The following is a 21,883-nucleotide window of genomic DNA, read 5'->3' on the forward strand; positions in this document are numbered from 1 at the left end:
ATACCTGCACATCCACACTGTTATCCACCCTTATGTATCTCTATATCTCGCCCCCCGCCCCACTTTTACTTATCATCTACTGCTTGATCTATCATCTCTGAGCCATTTTCAGCTTTCCCTCTCTCTCTCTTCATGCTGTCTACGCCCAATTCTGATACATCCTATCAATATTTTCCCATGACCAGACATATTTTTAAGGCAGACTGGAAATAAAGATGACATCTTTTATGATACTGACTCTTGTTTGCAGCGAACATGCTATGTCAAGTAAGGTGACAGTAACAAGTGGTAGTCTTCTATAGTTAAAAAAAACCCTGCACCTGGTAGACGAAATTTTGAGGCATAGACACTGATAATCAAACTGTCTACAACAGATGATAAAAGCTATGAATACACAAAACGTATAGGAACGCTCATATATATATATATATATATATATATACTCTTTTACTTGTTTCAGTCATTTGACTGCGGCCATGCTGGAGCACCGCCTTTAGTCGAGCAAATCGACCCCGAGACTTATTCTTTGTAAGCCCAGTGCTTATTCTATCGGTCTCTTTTGCCGAACCGCTAAGTCACGGGGACGTAAACACACCAGCATCGGTTGTCAAGCAATGCTAGGGGGACAAACTCAGACACACATATATATATATATACATATATACGACAGGCTTCTTTCAGTTTCCGTCTACCAAATTCACTCACAAGGCATTGGTCGGCCCGGGGCTATAGCAGAAGACACTTGCCCAAGATGCCACGCAGTGGGACTGAACTCGGAACCATGAGGTTGGTTAGCAAGCTACTTACCACACAGCCGCATATATATACGTACACACACACTCTCATATTTATGCACGTAGACAACTAACACACAACGTCGAAACCACGTGTCCAGGGGGTGAATCCATCCGCCTACGGGATCGGCTGCAAACCCCTCGATGCACGGTTCATAACCTCAGCAGAACGTCAAATGCTTGTTTCCATTACGTTCAAAGGGCAGTAACTCTGTTATAAGTTAAGAAGCCAGTTACCCAGACGAGGATCTAACTGTCGAAAATCTGCTTTACAAAATTCCATTTGACCAATATAAGCAAGGAAAAGTGGATGTTAAAACTGCGATTATACATGATCATCTTCCTAACCTATTAGCCGACTTACTGCCATGACCATATATTGAAATATTTCAATCAACAACTGGTTCATGTTTTGAAATGCTTTAACTGTGGAATGGACACATTTACTCTTTACTCTTTTACTTGTTTCAGTCATTTGACTGCGGCCATGCTGGAGCACCGCCTTTAATCGAGCAACTCGACCCCGGGACTTATTCTTTTGTAAGCCCAGTACTTATTCTATCGGTCTCTTTTGCCGAACCGCTAAGTAACGGGGACATAAACACACCAGCATCGGTTGTCAAGCAATGCTAGGGAGACAAACACAGACACACAAACACATATATATATATATATACATATACAACGGGCTTCTTTCAGTTTCCGTCTACCAAATCCACTCACAAGGCTTTGGTCGGCCCGAGGCTATAGAAGACACTTGCCCAAGGTGCCACGCAGTGGGACTGAACCTGGAACCATGTGGTTGGTAAACAAGCTACTTACCACACAGCCACTCCTGCATTTCCTAATATTTATTATAGAGACCTGAAATGTATGTATTAAATGATTTCAAAATGGTGGAATTCTGGTTTAAGTAACCCACATAACCTCTTGTAACTTCTTTCTTGTTTGGAGTTTTCAGAAAACTTTTGTGAACTTGTGTTTTATACACAAGAATTCATCTGATTATTCTTTTATTCTTTTACCTGTTTTGACTGTGCCCATGCTGGAGTATCACCCCAAAGGGTTTTATTTGAAGAAATCGCCCCCAGGACTTATTCTTTGTAAGCCTAGAATCTATTCTATCGGCCTCTTTTACTGAACCCCTAAGTTACAGGGATGTAAACACACCAACACCAGTTGTCAAGTGATGGTGGGAGGACAAACACAGACACAAAGACACACAAATATATAAATACATATATATATATGTATGTATGTGTATATATATATATATTTTGTTCTTGTTGGCATCGGTTTTGTCTCGGGAAACAATGGGGTTGCACATAAAATAATCTAGTCCAGTTTTTGCATTTGTCTTTCCATTTCTCCTCTCTCTCTCTGTCACTCCTTTAAGTTCCCTCTTTTACGGTACGTCGCCAATCTCCACGGTTGCTGGCAACTGCTACCCAGTTGCTAATATTAATGTCGCAGGCCTCCATGTTCCTTTTGCAAACATCCTAGTATCATAAGAATGGTCTTCCCACAGACCTAGTGCCCCTAGCAAGCTCTCCGTAGAGTATGTCCTTGGGGATTCTGCCATCTTCAATATGGCTAACATGTCCAAGCCATCTCATATGTCTTTGTGTGAAGAATGCAAACATGCTTGGTATTCCTGCTTGCCTGAGGACATCTTTGTTGGGGACATGATTCTGCCATTTGATGCGGAGGATTTTTCGGAGGCAACACAGGTGTAAGATATTTAGGCGACGCTCTTGGCGTGTGTATGGCGTCCAGGTCTCACTTCCATACAGTAGAGTGCTAAGTACACATGCTTGGTAGATCTTCATTTTCGTGGTCTTGGTCAGCTTATTGTTGTCCCAAGCCCGTTTGGAGAGTTGGGCCATCGCAGCAGCTGCCTTGCCAATGCGTATATTGAGCTCAGCGTCAAGGGATAGGTTGTATGTGACGGTAGAGCCCAGATAGGTAAACTTCTCCACCTCTTGTAATCTGTGGTCTCCAATATGTATGTTTGGGATGTCCGATGTAGCCTGGCCCATGATGTTGGTCTTCTTAAGGCTGATAGCTAAGCCAAAGTCGTTACATGCTTGCTCAAAACAGTTAATGAGCCTTTGGAGGGCTTCTTCTGTGTGTGTTACACACACAGAAGAAGCCCTCCAAAGGCTCACTGCCTATTCATAATGATGGCTTTAATAAGCCACATACCCTGTAAAACTTCGAAGTTGCTTAGCTGTACAATCAAGAAGTTAGCTTCCCATCATGTGAACTTGGATTTATAGTCCCACTGTGCAGTGTTTTGAGCAAATGTTTTCACTCCAGAATTCTGGTTTTAAGCACCCCATCTAACCCTGTAATACTTTTTAGAAAATTTTCCCCGATTTGTGTTCAACACGCAAGAATTCACACGATTATGAAAAAAGTAAAAAAATAAATTCTTTTGTGTGATTTAAGGGCGATTTAGCTGCTATTTTTAGCATGTCTCAGGACCACCTGGTACCTTCCTCGTTTCTTTGTCACTCTGACATATATTGGTGTTTTTCAATATTCTTCTCCCAGAAAACACATTTAGTGGAATGATGATGCACCCAAGGGTGGTCCATTGCTGGCATTTAAGCAAAAAATTCAGACTATCTGTATTTTCAGTTCTGATTTTTAAAAAAGTTCAAAAAAAGGGTGGACTTTTTTTTTTTCTTTTTTTTTTTTTTTTTGTTATAATCGTATGAATTCTCGGGTGTAGAACACAAATTTGCAAAAATTTTCTGAAAATTCCAAAAAATAAAAACGTTTTAAGGGGTTGATTATATGGGGTGCTTAGACCAGAATTCTGCCATGTTTTCAACTATAGCCCTGAGTCAACCAAAATCTCATAAGTTGATTTGATAGGCAAAAACTGAATGGAGGCCATCATGTATATATTTGTGTGGTATTCTTCATTTATCTCACCACTGCTTGACAACTGGTGTTGGTTTGTTTATGTCACCATAACATTGTGATTCGGCAGAAGAAAGTGAGAGGATAAGATCATACTTAAAAAAAAAAAGAACTGGAGTTGATTTGTTGTCCTGAAGCCTTCAAGATGGTGCTCCAGCATGGCCACATTTCAATGACTGAAATTGGTAAAGATGTTTGTTGGTGTGTGTGTGTGTGCGTGTAGGATAGTATGTCATTCAAATGACATACTTGAATAGATTACAAACAAACACATACACACAACTTTGGAGTTGTCCCCCAGTCTCTTCCTCCCGTACATCAATAACCTACATGCCAGGATTTAAGCAAAATATTCAGACTGTCCATATTTTAAAATAAATTCAAGAAAGAGTGGAGCTTTTAGGATTTAAAGTCGGTTGCAGGTTAAAAAATACAAATATTTTTATTTTTATAGGCGCAGGTGTGACTGGTAAGAAGCTTGCTTCCCAACCACATGGTTCCAGGTTCAATCCTACTGCATAGCACCTTAGGCAAAGCCTTGTAAGTGGATTTGGTAGACAGAAACAGATAGAAACCCATTGTGTATATATATACACTACACACACATAGCGACTTTGGCTTAGTTATCAGCCTCAGGAAGACCAACATCATGGATCAGGCTACATCGGACATCCCAAACATACATATTGGAGACCACAGACTACATGAGGTGGAGAAGTTTACCTATCTTATAGTTCATGTATCAGGACATGAAATATAAAAGCCGGACTAGACTACTTTATGCGCAACTCCATTGTCTCCTGAGACAGAAAGGATGCCAACAACAATAATGAATAGGCAGTATAGCTAGCCGAATTTCTGTGTCACTATCAAAAAAATTATAATAAACATTAAGGTAAAGGTAAAGACCACCTTCGATCATGAATCACCATGGGATTGCACCTAGAAAGTTACCCTCCGAGGTACAATTGCAGACAAGGTTGTTTTATGGAAGATCAGCAGTCGCCCACGGTTGTGAGTCTGACGCTCTAACTACTGAGCTATGCGCCTTCATTAAAACATTATCTCTCTCTATATATTAAACTGAAGTTGTCTGTGTATGGCAGGTTTGGTAGCCTTCAACTAACACTATCTCCTCTGAGACCCTGCGGCGCAAGTTGACCAAAATTGAGAGTATGATAGAAGAAGGCTTGCTCTTTCTTCTGTAGAAGAAAAAATTCAAATTGGACCATGTTAACACCAAAAAATTTTTACATCAAAAAGGTGCTTTTTTTTCTATGAAAATCCCTACTTTTTACAATTTTTTGACTGCTGTGTCGCCATTTTTCGGTGTATTTCAACCAGAAAAATGTTCACTTAAAGAGAATAACAAGCTACACAATGCAAAATTTTTACTTTTCAAAAATTCCAATTCTAAAGGGTCGAAACAAACCCGAGCAACGCCCGGCGATACTGCGAGTAAATATAAACAGAAGAAATAAAAGAGGTATTAAAACGAAAAAGTGAGATAGTAGTTCAAGGGAGACAACAACGTACTATCTTTAGAAATGTTTTTCATAAAGCTACCAGAGTTACTTCCCTTGGATCCATAACCCTATATTGATTTCGAAACATTAATTTGAGCGCGAATGGCTGCGCGGGTCAACGTCCTAACTAGGATATTGATAATTTTCTGATGTCAGCAGTAGAGCAATTTCTCTACAATCAAGATACTAAACCTTGAAATGCTCCAGTCTACCTAGCTGTGAATAGGTGTAGGTTGTTTAATGTGTTCTTTTTTTAAGACGGTTAAGTAGTGAAAATGCAAACGATGCGCCGCGAAAATATCCGTTTGTAACAAAGGCACAAGACCAGAGATTTGGCGGGAGGGATTAATGCATTAAATATAGCCAAGTAGCTGGAGTGACAGCGGCAACACCTCCGCCCGTCCCCACGCAAAAAAAAAAACACTCTTAAAAAAATTTTTTTTTTTTTTTTCGATATAAACCCCACTTTTCGGCTACGGGGAATACGAATCTGCCAAAAATTTGACAAAAGTCGACATTTCTAAATTACCACCCCACCCCTATTTCCTTCGTTTTAAACTTTTTTTCATAATTTATTTCAAGATATGCGGGAAAATACGGAGATTATGATTCTGAATAAAATTTCCAAAAATCTTTGTAAAATTTTTTTTAAGAATTATTTTTTTTTTTCTAAAAATGCGGAAAAATACGGACATTATGATTCGGATAAAAATTTCAAACCATTTATGTACTTGTGGTTACGGTTTTAGGGTTAGAGTTAGGGTTTTGGGGAAAAAAAAAGTCAAAATTGAAGACGGCGGGGGGAGGGGGTAGAAATTTCACAATGCCGATTTTTAGCAATTTTCCGGAACTTCCGTATCCGAAAACGGGGATTTTTTGAAAAAAAAAAAAATAAATAAATAAAATCTGGGAGAAAATGGGGGCGGGGGGGACGGGCAGAAGTCTTTCCGTGACAACCTACTTTATCGTCACTGAAAGATTGAACAGCAAGGTTACACACGGCAGGATCTGAACTCAGAATGTTAACGAACCTCAATCATCATCATCATCATCATCGTTTAGCGTCCGTTTTCCATGCTAGCATGGGTTGGACGGTTCTACTGGGGTCTGTGAAGCCAGAAGGCTTCATCAGGCCCAGTCAAATCTGGCAGTGTTTCTACGGCTGGATGCCCTTCCTAACGCCAACCACTCCGAGAGTACTAAGCACTTTCTTCATTTCACCCACAAACATTAAATGGAAAGAGAGAGAGAGAGAGAGAGAATGAGTTGCACTGAAGATGGATCTATATCTATTTCAAACACTTCCAAATAGAGAAACGATCACAACCAGCATCATGACCATTTCCACATATATGTTCCCCTGCTGGTGCAGGATGTGTATATGTGTGCATGTGTGCCCAGAAACACACACTTAAGTGCGCTCTTTTTGCCATCTTAAGCTGAGCATCAACCTAATGCATTCACTGTGTATGTGCTTTTGACTTCTGTTATTTTTATTTTCGATTTACCTATATCTGCTATTATATAAAATCCGTTCTGTCTGTCTCTTTACTCTTTCACTTGTTTCAGTCATTTGACTGCGGCCATGCTGGAGCACCGCCTTTAGTCGACCAAATCGACCCCGGGATTTATTCTTTGTAAGCCCAGTACTTATTCTATCGGTCTCTTTTGCCGAACCGCTAAGTGACGGGGACGCAAACACACCAGCATCGGTTGTCAAGCAATGCTAAGGGGACAAACACATACATAAATACGACAAGCTTCTTTCAGTTTCTGTCTACCAAATCCACTCACAAGGCATCGGTCGGCCCGGGGCTATAGCAGGAGACACTTGCCCAAGATGCCACGCAGTGGGACTGAACCCGGAACCATGTGGTTGGTTGTATGTGTGTCTTCTAGGATCTCGGGCATCCTCCATCCGATTGCGCTCAAATTTGATATGTAGATACCGACGGTATCAGGGCGTGTATAAGTCTTGAAAAAATTACAAAAATCGATTCCAGGTGAGAATGCGATCGATAAATCCGTGGGAACGTGCATTTGTACGCGCAAGTACATCAGCTGTTGTGATCGAATACTATGCATGTGCGAGAAAAATGCACGTACAGTTTGCGCAAAAAAAGCCGGCTGGCTTAAAATAATGCCACAAAATGGGATGGTCAGACAAGTTGTTTTGAGAAAATTTGGTTTAAATGTTTGACAACTCAGCACCGTCCATGGGACGGGGGGCGTTTTGCTCGTATATATATATATATATTTCAAAAGTCACAAACGTATGGATGTGCTCACAAAACAATGCCACCTGATGTGTGTGGGACGCTTTTATCCCTAGATGAGGGCTACGTAGAGCAGGTTCTTGTAGAGGAACTACATAGCTACTCCCATTTAGGGGAGGGAGTAAAAGTGAATCAGTTGTATCTTTGAAGAGATAAATAGCAATGATGGTGGTACCTCATGAATAGAAATGAATGGGAACAGAGAAGCTAGGAGTGAATGTAGGGAGTGGGTGGGTTTGCAAGAATTTATGTGGGATGGATAAAAGAAATAGCAGAAAATAGAGGCGGGGAGGTAACATCTGTAAAGAGTGGGTAGAATTGAAAGGTGGCTGGGTGAGATGGATAGGGGTGAGTGGGTGATGGCCAGTAGTCCATGAGTTGGGGACCACTGGTCATCAACAATTGGAAGTGGATAAACCACTTATCTGCTGCTACTCAAAATTTGTACCTTTTACAACTTTCATATCCTTCCTTGCACCAACAGATTATATAGAAACTCCATTGACGACATATTTTTAAAAAATGTCTTTAGCCTTATGTAAGCCCCAAACTTTGTTTTAACATTTCATCATTTGACAGGATCTGATGGGTTGAAGGACTTTGTTGTGCCCCAGTACTTGCTTTGGCAGGGTTTCAAAGGCTGGATGTCCTTGCTAACTATCTCTTTGAAGAGTGTATTGGGCACTGAGTAACTGAAGAAGATTTTAGTCATGTGAACAACATGATCCTACACACGACGTCATCATGTTGTTCACAAGACTGAAGTCCTCGTCACCTGAGAGGGAAGTTTACTTTCCTTTGAAGCAATGACCTCTAATCACTGAAAATTGCAGAAGTCCTCTTTAACTGAGAGGGGAGTCTACTTTCTTTTGAAGCAATGACCCCTAATCACTGAAAATTGCAGAAGTCCTCTTCAACTGAGAGGGGAGTCTACTTTCTTTTGAAGCAATGACCCCTAATCACTGAAAATTGCAGAAGTCCTCTTCAACTGAGAGGGGAGTCTACTTTCTTTTGAAGCAATGACCCCTAATCACTGAAAATTGCAGAAGTCCTCTTCAACTGAGAGGGGAGTCTACTTTCTTTTGAAGCAATGACCCCTAATCACTGAAAATTGCAGAAGTCCTCTTCAACTGAGAGGGGAGTCTACTTTCTTTTGAAGCAATGACCCCTAATCACTGAAAATTGCAGAAGTCCTCTTCAACTGAGAGGAGAGTTTACTTTCCTTTGAAGCAATGACCCCTAATCACTGAAAATTGCAGAAGTCCTCTTCAACTGAGAGGGGAACCTACTTTCTTTTGAAGCAATGACCCCTAATCACTGAAAATTGCAGAAGTCCTCTTCAACTGAGAGGGGAGCCTACTTTCTTTTGAAGCAATGACCCCTAATCACTGAAAATTGCAGGATAACACAAGTGGTGCTATGGTGATTATTGTTAGTGTACTCTGTACTGAACCTACTTGTCTGGCATAAGTATTGCTCAAAAAACAAATATAAAGACTGTTGGCTGCTTAACCCTTTTGATACCAACCCAGCTGAAACCGGCTCTGGGTCTGTAGTACAAATGTCTTGTTTGCATAAGTTCTGAATTAAAATCTTCCACCAAACCTTAGTCACAGTTTATGTTCCTAACACTAGCTTAATGATAACTAAGTTATTTTACTAAATTCTTAGTTATATTAAAAGTAATTGAAAGAAACACAGAGCTTCTCAAAATAAATGCAGTAACAAAAGGGTTAAACACGATTGAATCTTTGTTTCTAAGTAAACACATAAAGTTGAAAAGAAATTACAACTTGATTATGTCATGATCAGTTTCAATTAATAAATTTTTAATAAAATTATAGAAAAACTGCTCACTAAGAACCCTGAAAACAATATTTATAAGAGGGAAGTGACAAAGTTGAGAAGAAAAACTGAGTCTTATATAAGTAACATTATAGAATATTGACAAAAAGTAGTAGAGAGAAATGAGGAAATGAACTTGAATGATTAGTGAATTTAATCGACTAACCAATCATGAGGAATGCAGAGCAGTAGAAAGAAAGTGTATATTTCTAAGAGAGGGATAGAAAAGCAAATAATAAACAAGATGTATATAGACGAAATGTTGCTTGTCTTTGGTCCTTATTTGTGTCACTCTTCCACGGAATTTCGTCAGTGAACAGGTCGCGGTTTCAAAGCAACGAAAATATTTTGACAAATTAAATGGCTTATAAACACCTTCCATGCTGAAATTGTTAATATATGTATATATACGCAAACTCACACATATATACATATATGTATGAGTATTAGTAGTTATATATATGTATGTGTGTAAAGAAGGAGTATTAGTGGTAATTCATTGAAGTGGTAGCAGCTATAGCTAATAATGGCGTTGCTATATACAGATTCCAATGGGCCAGAGAAATATGAGCTCTTAAATGGACATCAAGGTTTATGTGTCCTGAATTCAAATATCACATGCCACCATCCCCATCACCAACCTCCTACTTCTTTTGGAACTAATTCAATACTCCACCAAGTTTGGAGAGACCAACACATGCAGCAAAATCTCAAGAATCAGCTAGAGCTTGCTATGGAATTAAAAAACAAAAAAAAAATAAGCCCCATGTGACTGAAGATGTCTGAATTCAATAGGAAGCCATGTTCTTCCTTGACGTCACTGCCATGCTCCTGTGTTTTCATCAACTCCTGCTTCACCTCAACCTTTCAACTCAGGGAGAAGATTAATGAGGAAGTGGCCAAGCTTCTAGGCAGAAGCAAATGTAGGCAGCCAAACTTAAATGTGGTGAGCTGAAAATAAATTCTTCTGTGTGGTAAGTAGCTTGCTTACCAACCACACGGTTCCGGGTTCAGTCCCACTGCGTGGCACCTTGGGCAAGTGTTTTCTACTATAGCCTCAAGCTGACCAAAGCCTTGAGTGGATTTCGTAGACGGAAACTGAAAGAAGCCCGTCATATATATGTGTATATATATATATATATATATACAAGTGTGTGTGTGTATATGTTTGTGTGTCTGTGTTTGTCCCCTCCAACATTGCTTGACAACCGATGCTGGTGTGTTTATGTCCCTGTAACTTAGCAGTTTGGTAAAAGGAGCTGATAGAATAAGTACTAGGCTTACAAAGAATAAGTCCTGGGGTCGATTTGCTCGACTAAAGCTGGTGCTCCAGCATGGTTACAGTCAAATGACTGAAACAAGTAAAAGAGTTAAACAATTGAAGAAATAACTGAGATGTAGTCATTAATAAAAATTACTTTCTTTCAGAAAGAGTATGGGAGAGAACTCTAATAGTCCAGTAGACTAAATTAAACAGAGATATGCAAGAATAGGGGTGATGGGATGAGGATGAGAGCTTTGGTAGCTATGGCTACAATGTTGGGCATATTTCAGTCTTATTAAACCTCTTCAGAAGCTATTTCATCCCCAGCCCCACTCCAAGATTTGCTGACACTCTGTAAGGTTCAAGTGAAATCCACAATGGTGTACTCCACTTTCATCAGGGACAGGGCTTCTACTGTACTCAGAGACATCCCAGATCACATCAAGAAAAGGGCTGATGGCACTCCATCACAATTGGACTGACTCTAACTTCTCTTTGACTCCTCAAAGCTGGATGGCCTTGTACCTCTTTGCCATTCATTTCCCCTAACTATGCCCATTCCTCCCCCCCCCCCCCGCCAAAAAAAAATTAACCCTCACCCCCAACTGGAACCTCCTTCATGCTAATGCTCTTCCTGCAGGTATGGACCTGCAATAGTTTAAACAATCTTGGATGGTCTGCAAGGGGCGTTGGCTCAATGCCTTCCTTCAGACCTGTATGTACAATAAAAAAAAGAAAGAAAGAAAGAAAAATACACTTGTGTGGCTGTGTGGCAAGAGGTTTGCTTCCCAGCCACATGCTTCTGGGTTCAGTCCCACAGCATGACACCTCGGACAAATGTCTTCTACTATAGCCTGTGACCAAGCAAAAATTTGTGAATAGATGTGACACTCAGAAACTAAAGGTGTATGTATGTGTGTGTGTGTATATATATATAATATATATATATATATATATATATCATCATCATCATTGTCGTTTAACGTCCGCTTTCCATGCTAGCATGGGTTGGACGGTTCAACTGGGGTCTCGCAAGCCCGAAGGCTGCACCAGGCCAGTCAGATCTGGCAGTGTTTCTACAGCTGGATGCCCTTCCTAACGCCAACCACTCTGAGAGTGTAGTGGGTGATTTTATGTGCCACCGACACAGGTGCCAGACGAGGCTGGCAGACGGCCACGCTTGGATGGTGTTTTTTATGTGCCACCGACACAGGTGCCAGACGAGGCTGGCAGACGGCCACGCTTGGATGGTGTTTTCTTATGTGTCACCGACACAGGTGCCAGACGAGGCTGGCGGACGGCCACGCTCAGATGGTGTTTGTTACGTGCCCTCAGCACGGAGGCCAGTCGTTGCGGTACTGGCTACGATCACGTTCGGATGGTTTTCTTATATATATATATATATATATATATATATATGTGTGTGTGTGTGTGGAGGCGCAATGGCCCAGTGGTTAGGGCAGCGGGCTCGCGGTTGTAGGATCACGGTTTCGATTCCCAGAGCGGGGTCGCATCATTTGAAGGCTAAAAACAATGCGAAGCGCATTGTGACCAGCGATGTGTAACTACATCTGATGGACTGGTCGGTCACGTGATCCCGTGATATATATATATATATATATATATATATATATATATATGTACGTGTGTGTGTGTCTTTGTCCCACACTACTACAACAATGGTGTTGGTTTGTTTATGTTCAAGCAATTTAGTGGTTTGGCAAAAGAGACCGATAGGATAAGTACCAGGCTTACAGAAACCCTCCAAGGCAGTGCCCCAGCATCACTGCAGTCCAATGATTGAAATGAGTGAAAGATAAGACACGACTTCAAGCATAATATCGTTAAGATATTAAAATACTTAATTGCTTAGTTTACAATAATGACACTGGAAAAATGTCCTTGTGTGTGTCTTCTCAATAAGGAACACAAAGTTAAGTACAGGTTAATATATATAATATGCAGGCATGGTTATGTGGTTAAGAAGTTTGCTTTCTAACCATATGGCTTTGGGTTCAATCCCTCAGCATGGTATCTTCTACTATAGAGACGAGCAGACCAAATCCTTGTGAGTGATAGATAGAAACTGAACAAATCCCATTGTATATATGTATATGTATATTTGAGTTTATCTTTCATCACCATTTGATAACCAGTGCTGGTTTGTTTACATCCTTGTTATATACATATACATATATATATATAAATATAGATAGATATACAGTGATGCCTCAATATATGAGTTAATTTGTTCCTGGAGACCACTTGTAAAGCAGAGCAATAATTTCCCATAGTAACAATGTTATAAATCATAATTTGTTCTCCGAAAAACAGGCGTAGGAGTGGCTGTGTGGTAAGTAGCTTGTTTACCAACCACATGGTTCCGGGTTCAGTCCCACTGCGTGGCACCTTGGGCAAGTGTCTTCTACTATAGCCTCGGGCCGACCAAAGCCTTGTGAGTGGATTTGGTAGACGGAAACTGAAAGAAGCCCGTCGTATATATGTATATATATATATATATATATATATATATATATATATATATATATATATATGCGTGGTTGTGTTTGTGAGCCTGTGTTTGTCCCCCTAGCATTGCTTGACAACCGATGCTGGTTTGTTTATGTCCCCATTACTTAGCGGTTCGGCAAAAGAGACCAATAGAATAAGTACTGGGCTTACAAAAGAATAAGTCCCGGGGTCGAGTTGCTCGATTAAAAAAGGCAGTGCTCCAGCATGGCCGCAGTCAAATGACTGAATCAAGTAAAAGAGTATATGGTAATAAAACAATAGTAGAATGTAAAGAATATTTTACATAAGTAAAAAGAATATCAAGACCGTTTGTAATAAAAAATAATATTATATATTGCACTAGACTTGCACACACCATCACTTGTAGATGTGATTGCCGATCCACAAGCACTCATAGACAGACTTGTAGATTTCTTTTTAAAAAACAAGTCTAGAGTTGTTTGCTTAGAAGAAGCTTTTTTCCACTCTATAAATTTCTCAGTAACATGCAGAAGCATTGGTTATGGTAGTAGAAACTTTTGCACTACATTCAAAATGTGGATCTTGTGCTTGAAAAATAAAACTCGTAAAACCAGGGTCTCGTAAAGCAGGTCCTTGTAATGTGAAGTGTTACTGTACTAATATTTTTGTGTGTACCTGTATGTATACAAACAGGTTGTTGCCAACAATGTTTGGCAGCTGCACCACCCACAATAAAGCACCAAGAAATCCTTTTACCAATCAATAAACCTTACTGTCAACCAGGTGCATAAATTACAGTAACCTGCACTAAACTCTGAGGAAGGAGTGGTTGGCTTTATGTTGGGGATTGAGGAGGTCAGTATAAAGAAAGAGAGCAGGTTCTAGTAGCAGAGCTGCATGGGTACTCACACAGATGTTATTCAAAATCATTATCTGTTCATACTATATCCTGTTAATAAGCACTGAATGTTTAGTAGAATCTGTGAACATTCAGTTTTGTTTGAGTACATTAAATAGGTTTCAGGTACACAATATGCTATTTGGTGGAGGTGCGTGGCTTAGTGGTTAGGGTGTCAGCATCATGATTGTAAGATTGTGGTTTCGATTCCTGGACCAGGCAACGCGTGTTCTTGAGCAAAACACGTCATTTCCAGTCCACTCAGCTGGGGAACACATACGCCATAGAAACTGGGAAACCAGGCCCATGAGCCTGGCGAGGCTTTAAAAGGGTGCATTTATTATATATTATCTGAGTACACAATGTTGTTTGAATACACTAAATGATATAAATTATCCGTCACTCAGTATAGTTCCTATGAAATGAATAAACTGACACCATTATGCCTCCATATCCATTTGACCACTGGTTCAACACTTCCCACTCCACTCCAGTGAGATGAACAAGGTCAAAGGTCATATTTATAGGCACAGGTATCACTGTGTAGTAGTTAGCTTGCTTCCCAAGCATATGGTTTTGGGCTCAGTCCCACTGCATGGCATCTCGGGCAAGAAAGAAGCCTGTAATATATATATATATATATATATATATAGCATCATCATCATTTAACATCCATTATCCATGGATTGGATGGGTGATATATATATATATATCTATGTGTGTATATATATATATGTGTGTGTGTGTATGTCTTTGTGCCTGTGTCTGTCCCCACTCCCTGCTACCATTACACAACCGGTGTTGATGAGTTCACGTCCCAGTAATGTAGCGGGTCGGCAATAGTGAGTGATAGAATAAGTACCAGACTTAACTAAACATAAGTACTGGGGTTGATTCATTTGACTAAAAATTCTTCAAGGCAGTGCCCCAGCATGGCCACAATCTAGTGACTGAAACAAGTAAAAGGTAGTGTAACAATAATCCTTTCTACTATAGCCATAAGTCCTGAAATTTTGGGGGGAGGAGCTGGTCGATTAAATTGACCCAAGTGCACAACTGGTACTTATTTCACTGATCCTGAAAGGACGACAGGCAAAGCTGACCTTGGCAGAATATGGACTCTGAACATAAAGACAGACAAAATGTTGCTAAGCATTTTGCCTGGCATGCTAATGATTTTTTTCTTTTTCCTACTTTAGGCACAAGGCCCTAAATTTTGAGGGCGGGGGCCAGTTGATTAGATTGAACCTCAGTACGCAACTGGTACCTAGTTTATCGACCACAAAAAAATGAAAAGCAAAGTCGACCTTGGCGGAATATGAACTCAGAAATAAGAGACAGATGAAACGCTGCTAAGCATTTCGCCCAACGTGCTAACGTTTCTTATTTCTTTATTGCCCACAAGGGGCTAAACATAGAGGGGACAAACAAGGACAGACAAAGGGATTAAGTCGATTACATCGACCCCCCAGTGCGTAACTGGTACTTAATTTATCGACCTCGAAAGGATGAAAGGCAAAGTCGACCTCGGCAGACAAAATACTGCTAAGCATTTCGCCCAGCGTGCTAACGTTTCTGCCAGCTTGCCACCTTTGTATGCTAATAATTCTGTCAGTTCACTGTGTAAAAATAATGCAAACATGCTGACTTACCTTACCCAGACTGTTCAATATTACACAGATGACTCAGAATGTCTGTCACCAATGGTTGTTTCAGCAACATTCACCCAACAAATTTAACATATTTGATCAGCAACAAAACCTGTGAAAGAGTGGAGAAAATGCAAACACTTAGAGGTAGGCATAAGGTAATATGCAGATCTACCCCACCAGTTTATACAATGTCATCATTGTTACTTTGACTGTCCACTTGGGTAAATTTTCTATGGCCAGAAACCCTTCCTGGTACCAACTCTTGTCTAAGTGTATATATATACTTTATAAATAGGGTTCAGCAACGATTTGCTTCACCACATACAGAAGTTTAGAACTAGCAGTCAAAAAATCTTAGCTATTCCTTCTACTTTTGCCTTACGTGGTTTGTTTTCAAGTGCTTTTGTTTTCCTGGGACCCCACTTTAAAGTAGACAGAATAGCTAAGATTTTTTGACTGCTATTTCTAAACTTCAGTATGTGGTGAAGCAAATCATTGCTGAACCCTATTTATAACGTATTACTTAAGCTTACCATGAAATGGTCTTTTTCATGCCGAATTCTGCTTGGTGAAATTATTGATTACTTCTTAATTAATTAATTTCACCCTTTTTTATTATCATATATATATATATACATATATTGTGTGTGTGTGTGTGTAGTATTTAATATTTAGCAGAAGCAACAGAGTGACAAAGGCTAGGAGTTCTGTGTGTTGGCACTTATCAAACTTCGTTGCTTCTGCTAAATATTAATAAAATATACATATACACACACTTTGAGTTCTATTTCCTCTGTTTGTATCACCATACTTTTATGTACACACATTTCTCTTTTACTTGTTTCAGTCATTTGACTGTGGCCATGCTGGAGCACCACCTTTAGTCGAACAAATCGACCCCAGGACTTATTATTTGAAAGCCCAGTATTTATTCTATCGGTCTCTTTTACCGAACCGCTAAGTTACGGGGACGTAAACACACCAGCGTCGGTTGCCAAGCGATTTGGGGAGACAAACTCAGACACACAAACATATACATATATGCGACGAGCCTCTTTCAGTTTCCGTCTACCAAATCTACCCACAAGGCTTTGGTTGGCCGAGGCTATAGTAGAAGACACTTGCCAAGGTGCCACGCAGTGGGAATGAAGCCAGAACCATGTGGTTGGTAAACAAGCTACTTACCACACAGCCACTCCTGCTTATATTTATTTATATATATATATATATATATATATATAAATATATATATATATAAATATATATATAATAATATATAAATATATATATAAATAAATATAAGCAGGAGTGGCTGTGTGGTAAGTAGCTTGTTTACCAACCACATGGTTCTGGCTTCATTCCCACTGCGTGGCACCTTGGGCAAGTGTCTTCTACTATAGCCTCGGGCCAACCAAAGCCTTGTGGGTAGATTTGGTAGACGGAAACTGAAAGAGGCTCGTCGCATATATGTATATGTTTGTGTGTCTGAGTTTGTCTCCCCAAAATCGCTTGGCAACCGACGCTGGTGTGTTTACGTCCCCGTAACTTAGCGGTTCGGTAAAAGAGACCGATAGAATAAATACTGGGCTTTCAAATAATAAGTCCTGGGGTCGATTTGTTCGACTAAAGGTGGTGCTCCAGCATATATATATATATGTATGTATATATATATATATAATATATATATATATATATATATATATATATGTATATATATATATGTATATATTATATATATATAATATATATATATATGTATATATAATATATATATATATATATATATATATATATTATATATATATATATGTATATATATATATAATATATATATATATATAATATGTATATATATATATATATATATATATATTATATATATATGTATATATATATATATAAATGCAGGCATGGCTGTATGATGAAGAAGTTTGTTTCTCAACCACATGATTTCAGGTTCAGTGCCCCTGTGCAGCACCTTGGGTAATTGTCCTCTAATTATAAGCTCCTGGCCAATCAAAGCCTTATGAGTCGATTTGGCAGATGGAAACTGAAAGAATCCTGTCACATACACATATATATGTGTGTATGTCTTTGTGTTTGTCTCCCACCATTGCTTGACAACCAATGTTGGTTTGTTTACGTCTCAGCAACTTAGTGGCTCGGCAAAAGCAACCGATACAATACCAGATTTTAAGAAACAACTACAGGGTTCGATTTGTTCCACTAAAACCTTTGAAGAAGAACTTCAGGTACAAAACAAAAGGAATCGTATAGAAACGATATAACACATCCACCCAATTTACAAATAAGTCACAATTTTTTTAAGTAGCTACTAAGATTAATTAAAATGAGTTAATTATTGTTTCATGATATATAAAATTAGTTTTATATGTATATCAGCAATCCTTTGATATTGGTATACATCATTCATCCATACAACTTTCCCTCATGACATAAAGAGGCTAAATTGAAATGTAGGAGGAGCACTCCGTCGGTTGCGACGATGAGGGTCCCAGCTGATACGATCAACGGAACAGCTTGCTCGTGACATTTACGTGCAAGTGGCTGAGCACTCCACAGACACGTGCACCCTTAACATAGTTCTCAGGGAGATTCAGCGTGACACACAGAATGTGACAAGGCTGGCCCCTTGAAATACAGGTACAAGAGAAACAGGAAGAAAGAGCGAGAGAAAGTTGTGGTGAGAGAGTACAGCAGGGTTCACCACCATCCCTGCCGGAGCCTCGTGGAGCTTTAGGTGTTTTCGTTCAATAAACACTCACAATGCCCGGTCTGGGAATCGAAACCGCGATCCTCCGACCGCGAGTCCGCTGCCCTAACCACTGGGCCATTGCGCCTCCACTAAATTGAAATAAAGGGTGAATGACGCCGTCTCCTCATTCAGACACTCTTTAGACCAATACTGAAGGGGTGCCTGTATAAGTTTTGTAGACATCCGGCGACTCCACACATGGTGTAATGATACTTTGAAACGAGGGAGCCTGTGATTAGTAAGACTAATTAAACTAAGTCAATTACTGTTGTGTAGTATATTTTATGAATAATAAAACAATACTTTAGAATTTTTCTGGACATTCTTGGAGTTCAGTAAATCGTTTCTATCTTGTTCCTCTTGTTTTGTTTCCGGAGGTTGTTTACGAAACATTACCGTATTTTATCGTCAAGTGTTCGTAAAATAACAATGGTAATGGTCTTAAATGTTGGCACAAGACCAGTAATTTTAGGGGCTGCGAGGGCAAGTCGATTACATCGATCACAGTACTTGATTGATCACTTATTTTATCGACTCAGGAGGGATGAAAAACAAAACTGATCCCGGCGTGATTTGAATTCAGAACATAAAGAGCCGGAAAAAAAAACCTCTAAGCATTTTCGTCCGACGCTCTCCCACAGTTCTACCCAGCTGGAATAATTGTTTCAAATTCAAGCACAAGGCCAGCAATTTCATAGGGGAGTTTGTTGATACTATCGTAATCAGACTGGTACTTATTTTAAGGATAAAAGGTAAAGCTGGCCTCGGTGCTATGTAAACTAAAAAAAAAGTACTGAGCCAGAATCGCACAAAGCTATGGAGGTTGTAGGTGATCAGACCAGCAAGATTATTTCATCGGCACTTTTTGTTCGCCAAAATATTTTCAAACAATAAGTGCAATGTCTGATCGTGTAGAGTCATATTTAGTTTCTTACAAAATCAAATTAAAATACCATTTCGTCCACATCACTAAAATATTAATATTAAAATAGGACCCTTGTTAAGTTTCTTCCAACCACTTAAAGTACTTCAAATTTTCAGATTACAAAGAAAAACGAAAATCTCATCAGTGTAGAAAATTTGAAAAAGTCTGAAAAATTTAACAACATTCTTTAATTATATTACAGATCGTTTTGCAGTTACAATTTCCTCTTCCCGCCACCTAAAAATTATTCCCGATTTTAAAATAAAAGTATCTCGTTTACTTAGACAACGTCTAAATAATGGATCGTGAATGGCAAATTAATTAAAGTAAACAAAATAGCAAAGATATTTAGGATAATTAATAATATAAAATAAAAACGAAAGTAGAAATCAGAACTAACCTGTAAACAATAAACAAACACAACACAAACTGATTAGTTGAGCTCTTCTGTGCGCATGTGATTACAGAAGAGCGTTAAACTCCAGCAGGGAGGTGACTCTCTTCCGGTTCTTTCAGAATTACATCGTGAAGGGTTATTGGAACTTATTTCGATAATTTTTTTTTGTAAATTTAATCTTTTGGGTATTTACAAGCATTTTTACGGAAAGAAAAACATTAAATGTATAAATGATAAAATTTTCGATAACCCCCTCCCCACAACCACCTTACCAAGGAAACAAAGAAAAAAAGCAAAGGCGGAATAAAGTAACAAAAATATGGGTGGCGGGAGAGCGTAGCAAATTGTAAATTCCAAACCAAATGACATGAAGACATCCAATTTATCTTGCTCGTATTTTTCAGGACATATCCTGGATTTAGGCGTCAATATTTGCGTACGCAAAGAATTTTTTAAAAATTTCCAAGAGTCTGGAATTTTAGTTTATAACAGTAGAAATCATATTTGAATTTTTTCCGCGGTATGAAACGTTGGGACGTTACCAGCAGATGGTTCTTATACCATTTTGCATGTAGTTATAGAAGGCGATTTAGCTTACATCGGGTCTCGTTCTGGTATGCAGTATTGACAAATCTCAAAAACTGACGAAACATCGATCTCTATCGCCCCTGAATGGAGCCTGATGCAAGTTATCGCGCTTGCTCTATGATTTCCATGTCTTTTAACACCAGATGCATCGAGAGAATATATTCTCTTACGCCTTTAAACGCAGCATACCCACGAACTAGCAAAACACATACTACATACGGTGTACCCAGTGTAAGCTATGGACACACGAGGTGCAGTCGATTAATGGGAAGGTTATCTGAAAAGATAGTTTTCGTATGTGGAAGATGCACAGGATCCATATTTTGAGATTGGGGAAATTGATTCTCTCAAACGTCCTGGTGGCTTATTAGAAGTAGTAGATAATTTCTACTACCTAGGGGACCAGATTAGTTGTGGGGGAGGATGCTCAGAGAGCATGATAGCAAGAATAAGTATAGGAGGGAGTAAATTGAGAGAGCTGTTACCCGTTGGGCATGAGGTTTTCTCTCTCCGAGTAAAAGGAAGATTGTATGATGCATGTATACGAACGGCAATTCTACATGGTAGTGAGAGGTGGGCCCTGAATGCAGAGGACATGCGAAGGTTAGAAATGAATGAAGTGAGTTTGCTCCGCTGGATGTGTATAGTAAGTGTACATGTTCGACAAAATGCCTGTGTTCTGAGAGAGCAGTTAGGCATAAGAGGAGTTAGTTGTTGCATGCAAGAGAGAAGACTGCGTTGGTTTGGTCATATGATGCAGATGGATGCTGACAGCTCCATAAAGAAGAGCTGATCTCTCAAAGTAGATGGAACACTTGGAAGTGGGAGACCCAGGAAGACGTGGGATAAAGTACTGAAGAACGACCTCAAGGAGCTTCGTACTCCGCAGTAGAAGTGTTAAGGCCAGTCTCTATGGCGGTGAAAAGTGTCCGTGCGGTGCCACGCAAAAGCGCCTGTGCAGTTGCACATAAAAGCATCCATGCACACTCTGTAATGCCGTTGGTGTTAGAGAGGTTACCCAGCCGTAAAAACCATGATTCCTTTTTTCTTCTTCTTAATCCTTTCTCTTGACGAGAGTAGGCTCGAAACGTCGAAAAACTTTTCCATTCTTTCCGCGCGTTAAACTAATACAGCTGTTTGTTGTCCCTTCACTTGTCTTTGTCTTTTGTTTTCAGTAAAGTTGAACTATATATATAATATATATATATATATATATATATATATATATATATATATATATATATATAGATATATATATATATATACATCTATATATATAAAACTGTAGTTGTGTGAGTGTCTGTCCCCTTCGATTTAGATTCCTAACTACTCCCACATTTTGCGATGCAGTTTAACCAAATTCGGGTATCTTATAGTCGTGATTCATATCGAGCCCGTCTGAGTATTAGCGCGCGTCTACGATGAGTCTACGATTTAAAAAATAATTTAACATCATTTTTTTATTCCATTTTAATGCATAATTTTTCGTGTGTCGATGGAGGCGGAGTTGGCGTCCAT

The 21,883-nt window shown here is 39.3% G+C and overlaps 1 protein-coding gene across 1 annotated transcript in view; it reads right to left on the minus strand.

Moving 5' to 3' along the window:
- The window catches only part of LOC115219634 (paired amphipathic helix protein Sin3a), a 193,601-nt gene extending 173,708 nt beyond the window's left edge, over positions 1–19,893 (minus strand). Inside the window, exons 1-2 of the mRNA XM_029789790.2 lie at positions 19,781–19,893; positions 15,685–15,788 (exon numbers count right to left, since the gene is read on the minus strand). The gene's annotated coding sequence lies outside the window, so the exon portion shown is untranslated. The remainder of the gene's footprint in view (positions 1–15,684; positions 15,789–19,780) is intronic.
- Between the last annotated feature and the right edge of the window lie 1,990 nt (positions 19,894–21,883).

The sequence above is a fragment of the Octopus sinensis genome, linkage group LG15 (assembly GCF_006345805.1).
Source record: "Octopus sinensis linkage group LG15, ASM634580v1, whole genome shotgun sequence".
In the NCBI taxonomy this organism is placed as follows: Eukaryota; Metazoa; Mollusca; class Cephalopoda; order Octopoda; family Octopodidae; genus Octopus; species Octopus sinensis.